The sequence below is a fragment of the Lathyrus oleraceus genome, chromosome 5 (assembly GCF_024323335.1).
Source record: "Lathyrus oleraceus cultivar Zhongwan6 chromosome 5, CAAS_Psat_ZW6_1.0, whole genome shotgun sequence".
Lineage (NCBI taxonomy): Eukaryota > Viridiplantae > Streptophyta > Magnoliopsida > Fabales > Fabaceae > Lathyrus > Lathyrus oleraceus.
The window spans coordinates 462,208,765-462,214,435 of NC_066583.1; the positions used below are offsets into that span (position 1 = coordinate 462,208,765).

Sequence of the window (5,671 nt, forward strand, 5' to 3'; positions counted from 1 at the left end):
CCATAATGCTTCTGTTAGCTTTTCAGACCAATCTTTTCTGGATATTGAAACAGTTTTTTCCAAGATTTGCTAAATCTCTCTGTTAGATACTTCCACTTGACCATTAGTCTGGGGATGATATGGTGTTGCTACTCTGTGTTTCACTCCATACTTTCTTAAGAGTTTATCAAATATCCTGGATGTAAAATATGATCCACCATCACTTATGACAAGTCGTGGTACTCCAAATCTGGGGAAAATATTATTTTTAAACATCTTGATGACTACTCTTGTGTCGTTAGTGGGTGAGGCTATAACTTCTATCCATTTGGATACATAGTCAACGGCTACCAAAATATACTGTTTCCCATCGAAGATGGAAAAGGTCCCATGAAATCAATACCTCAAACGTCAAATAATTCCACTTCTTGGATGTTCTTCAAAGGCATTTTGTCGCGTCTTAAGATGTTTCCAGCATGCTGGCACCGGTCACATTGGACAATATAAGTATGGACATCACGCCATAGTGTTGACCAATAAAGACCAGCTTGAAGGATCTTAGCATATGTCTTGGATGTGCTTGAATGTCCACCATAGGGTGAAGAGTGACAATGCTCTATGATATTTCTGACTTCTTCTTCCGGGACGCAACGTCAAAAGATGTTATATGTTCCTCTTTTAAAAAGGAGTGATTCATCCCAATAGAAATGTCTTATATCTTTAAAGAACTTCTTATTTTGTTGATAATTGAGGTCAGATGGTATGATATCAGCGGCTAGATAATTCACAAAATCAGCGTACCATGCTACTCTGCTAATTTCTGAAAATGTCCCAAAGTTGTCTCTATCAGGTTCAAGGGGAACGGTATCTAACTTAGCTATCAATCTGTCATAGGTGAAATCATCATTTATAGGTAAATGGTCTGGCTTCAAATGCTCTAGTCTGGAAAGATGGCCAGCAACTACGTTTTCTGTTCCTTTTTTGTCTCGAATATCTAAGTCAAACTCTTGTAGCAAAAGCATCCACCTGAGTAATCTAGGTTTCGCATCCTTTTTTCTTAGAAGGTAACGGATAGCTGCATGGTCTGTATAGACTATAATCTTAGATCCGACAAGATAAGACCTAAATTTATCAATTGCAAAAACCACAGCTAGGAGTTCCTTCTCTGTTGTTGTATAATTTAGTTGAGCGGCATCTAGGGTTCTACTAGCGTAATATATTACATGTAATTTCTTATCTTTTCTTTGCCCTAAAACAACTCCTATAGGGAAATCGCTAGCATCACACATTATTTCAAAGGGTTGAGTCCAATCCAGAGTTTGTAAAATGGGTGCTGAAATTAGTGATTGTTTTAAACAATTAAAGGCTTCGATACATTTTTCATTGAAAATGAACTCAACATCTTTCATCAGAAGACCGGTAAGGGGGTTTTTTCATTTTAGAGAAATCTTTGATGAAGCATCGGTAGAAACCGGCGTGTCCAAGAAAACTACAGACTTTTCTAACTGTCTTAGGAGGGTTAAGGTTTTCTATAACTTCTATCTTTGCTTTGCCGACCTCAATGCCTCTTTCAGATATTATATGTCCTAACACTATGCCTTCTTTAACCATAAAGTGACACTTCTCCCAGTTTAACACAAGGTTAACTTCTACGCATCTCTCTAGGATTTTCTCAAGATTAATGAGGCAATTCTCAAAGTCGAACCCACACACCGAGAAATCGTCCATAAATACTTCCATAATTCCGTCGAGATAATCTGTGAAGATTGACATCATACAACATTGGAAAGTAGTTGGCGCATTACAGAGTCCAAACGACATTCGTCTGTAAGCAAACGTTCCGTAAGGACAAGTGAAGGTTGTTTTCTCTTGATCCTCGGGGTGTATGGGTATTTGGAAAAATCCAGAATATCCATCCAGATAACAAAAGTAAGAGTGTCTGGCAAGACGCTCAAGCATTTGATCTATGAATGGATGGGGGAAATGGTCTTTCCTAGTTGCCTTATTGAGCTTCCTAAAATCTATGTGCATACATCATCCGCCTTCTATACGTTTAGCTACATGCTCGCCCTTCTCGTTCTGCACGAATGTGATGCCTCCCTTTTTGGGTACCACATGTACATGACTTACCCATTTACTATCGAAGATCTGATAGATTATACCAGCTTCTAGCAGTTTAAGGACTTCCTTCTTTACCACCTCACTCATTACAGGGTTGATTCTTCTCTGATGTTCTCTGGAAGGTTTTGAATCTTCCTCTAGCGAGATCCTGTGCATACACACGGACGGGCTTATACATTTTAAATCAAAGATGTTGTATCCTAAGGCAGAGGGGTGTCTTCGTAAAACATTCAAGAGTTGGTTTATCTCGTCTTGGTTTAAGGTGGCACTAACTATTACTGGGCGGTTCATTTCTTTATCCAAAAGCTCATATCTTAGGTTCTTGGGCAATTCCTTAAGTTCTTGAGCAGGTTTTCGAGAATTTGGTGAAAGGTATGGAGTAAGATCCAAACATTCGTTAGTGTGAGGTTCCGTTTCCTCTAGCTCGTCATCCTTTTTATTCGGGTTTGAAAATGGTTCGATCACAGGTTCTTCTTGATCAAATTCCCTTATGCATTCATCTATGATATCGATCGCGTAACATGTGTCTCCTATGATTGGTGCCATAAGGAACTTTGAAAGAATAAACTCTATCTTTTCATCCTCTACTTCAAAAGTTAATTTTCCTCTTTTAACATCTATTATAGCTCTCGCTATTGATAAGAATGGTCTACCTAAAAGGATAGGGATATCGTCGTCTTCCTTGATATCCATGACCACAAAGTCTGTTGGGATGTAAAGTTGACCGATCTTAACTGGGATATCTTCTAAAATGCCTACAGGGTACTTAACAGACCTATTGACTTATTGGAGGGACATATTAGTTGGTTGTAAGTCTCCTAAGTGTAACCTTTTACACACAGCTAATGGCATTAAACTCACACTAGCGCCTAAGTCTAGGAAAGCTTTGTCGATCACATGACTCCCTAAAATGCAAGGTATAGAAAAACTCCCAGGGTCTTTCTCCTTCTTAGCAAGTTTATTCTCGGAAATAAAATTGCATTCCAAGTGTTTGGGATCGTCAAGCCTACGCTTGTTGGTTAAGATGTCTTTGAGAAATTTGGCGTAAGATGGAATTTGGATGATGGCTTCGGTGAAAGGAATATCTACATGAAGATTCTCTATTACTTTTATAAACTTTTGGTATTGGTTAGTGATTTTGGTTTGTCTAAGTCTTTGCGGATATGGGATTGGTGGTTTGTACGAGGGTGGTGGTTTGTAAGTTTTATCCTTAGCTTCTCCTTCTTGGTCGGTTTGTTTTTCGAGTTCCACTGGTTCTTCTCCTTGGTTTGTAGGTATATTTTATTTAGAAGCTTTGGACTCACTCATTGCTGGGTTATGAGGCCCTTCGTAAGCGGTCCCACTTCATAATGAGATAGCGTTAGCTTGCCCTCGAGGGTTGAGTTGAGGTTGTCCAGGGAATTGTCCTCCAGGTGTAGTTTGTGGGGCTTGGTTTTGTGCTACCTGCGAGATCTGGGTTTCAAGCATCTTGTTGTGAGTTATTATTTGATCAACCTTGGTCCCTAATTGCGTTATCAGTTCATTTACGTGAATGTTCTGGTTTATGAATTCTTTATTTTGCTGAGTCTGGCCTGATATAAAGCTCTCCATGATCTTCTCAAGGTTAGGCTTCTGGGGCACAACTTGCATAGGTTGATTTGGTTTTTGGGCTTGATAACCTTGTGGTCTTTGAGGTGCATAATTTTGGATAGGGTTCTAGTTTTTATAGGAAAAATTCAGGTGATTCTTCCATCCAGGGTTGTAGGTGTTTGAAAATAGGTTACCTTGGGCGTAATTCACTTGGTCGGTGTTCAGGTCGTTCAAAAGGTTACACTCCGCCGATTCGTGTCCTTTAGATCCACAAAGTTCACACTCTGTGTGGACTACCGCTGTGGTGTTAGTGTTTGTAGAAATATGTTCGACCTTAAGGGTTAAAGCGTCCATTTTCGCCTGCATCATGTCCATAGAGCTTATCTCATGTATTCCACCTTGGGTATCCTTTTTCTCTATTGATGCTCTTTTAGTTCCCCATTGGTAATGGTTTTGGGCCATATCCTCAATTAGGTCACAAGCTTCAGGGTAAGGTTTGTTCATCAGCGCGCCACCTGCGGCAGCGTCGATGCTCATCTTTGTGTTATAATGGAGTCCATTGTAGAAGGTATGAACGATCAACCATTGTTCTAGGCCATGGTGTGGACTGACTCTTAATAGCTCTTTGTATCTCTCCCAAGCTTCAAAAAGTGATTCTCCTTGGTTTTGAGTAAATCTAGTTATTTGGTTCCGAAGAACAGCAGTCTTATTGGGGGGGAAATATCTAGCAAGGAATACTCTCCTAAGGTCTTCCCAGGTAGTTATTGAGTTAGCTGGAAGTGAATCCAACCATGAACGTGCTCTATCCCTGAGGGAGAAAGGAAATAATCTTAAACGAATCGCATCAGGTGAAGCACCATTGGATTTAAAGGTGTCGGCCAGTTGGATAAAGACTTTTAAATGTTGATTTGGGTTCTCAGTAGCAAGACCCGTGAATTGGTTCTGTTGCACTAATTGCAGTAAAGATGGTTTTAATTCGAAATTGTTGGCAGGAATGAGGGGGCTTACTATACTAGAACTAGGTTCCTCGTCAGAGGGTTGGGAAAATTCCTTAAGAGGTCTCTGGTCATGATTCTCGGCCATAGCTTTCTTAATTCAGATGAGTAAGAGGCGTGTACGAGTGTAACCTTCGGGTTCCGCTAAAGGAACTACTAAATTTCCGGTACTACGGGTTCTTCGCATTTACCGGCTAATATTGCCTTAGTCTAGACGGTGTAACAACAGGGTACAAAATTTGACGAAGTTGTTCCCCGGCAACGCCGCCAAAAACTTGATCGCTGTATTCGCAAGTGCACGAATTGCGTCAGAGTAATATAAAAGAATATCGATCCCACATATACTAAATCGTTAATCTATCGATTACTATCGTTACAATGTTTATCTAAGGCGGTATAAAAGAGATGTTAATATCGCAAAATAACAGTAAATAAAGAAAATAATAAATATAGTGCAGATAAAGACAGGCTTGAATGTATTTCACGTCAGTTAAACGATGTTTCAATTGTCTAAATAGAACTACTTATGGGGCAATATTTTTTACTCTTGAAAAGAATTAATTTAATAGGAACTATCGCTTTCGCGTATTCATAACCGAGTATACCCTTAAATTAAGGCCTTTTATTGTCACTTATAAAAGGTGCGCAGAACGCTAAAGTAGTAAACCTATTTTTAAGAAATAAGACTCGTAAGCTTAGTTGAAAAGTGATTTTGATTCGGAAAGTTTTACCTAAGGAGTTTCCTGATTTTAAATCTATCAACGCGTCCGAAAACAGTTTCAAAAATCATTTTTCCTTAAAGTGATAAAAATTCCTAGTTACTAAGTCAGGGTGCTTTCGCACTCCTTGAGTAGTTAAAATTAACCAAGTTTGTTTTAGAAAACTCGAATTAAGAATCGAAACAGCCCCTAAAGCATTTCTACAGATGCAATATGTGAAACATCTCTTTAACCGCAATCCTTACATTCTAACCTTTGAAAGATTTAGCCAGACATGGTAATACAAAC

At 39.1% G+C, this 5,671-nt stretch overlaps 1 non-coding gene across 1 annotated transcript; it reads left to right on the forward strand.

Moving 5' to 3' along the window:
* Window positions 1-4,261: 4,261 nt before the first annotated feature.
* On the forward strand, window positions 4,262-4,368 carry LOC127089430 (small nucleolar RNA R71). Its single transcript, XR_007791027.1, has one exon. It is a non-coding gene; the product is annotated as a small nucleolar RNA R71 (small nucleolar RNA).
* The last annotated feature ends 1,303 nt before the right edge of the window (window positions 4,369-5,671 follow it).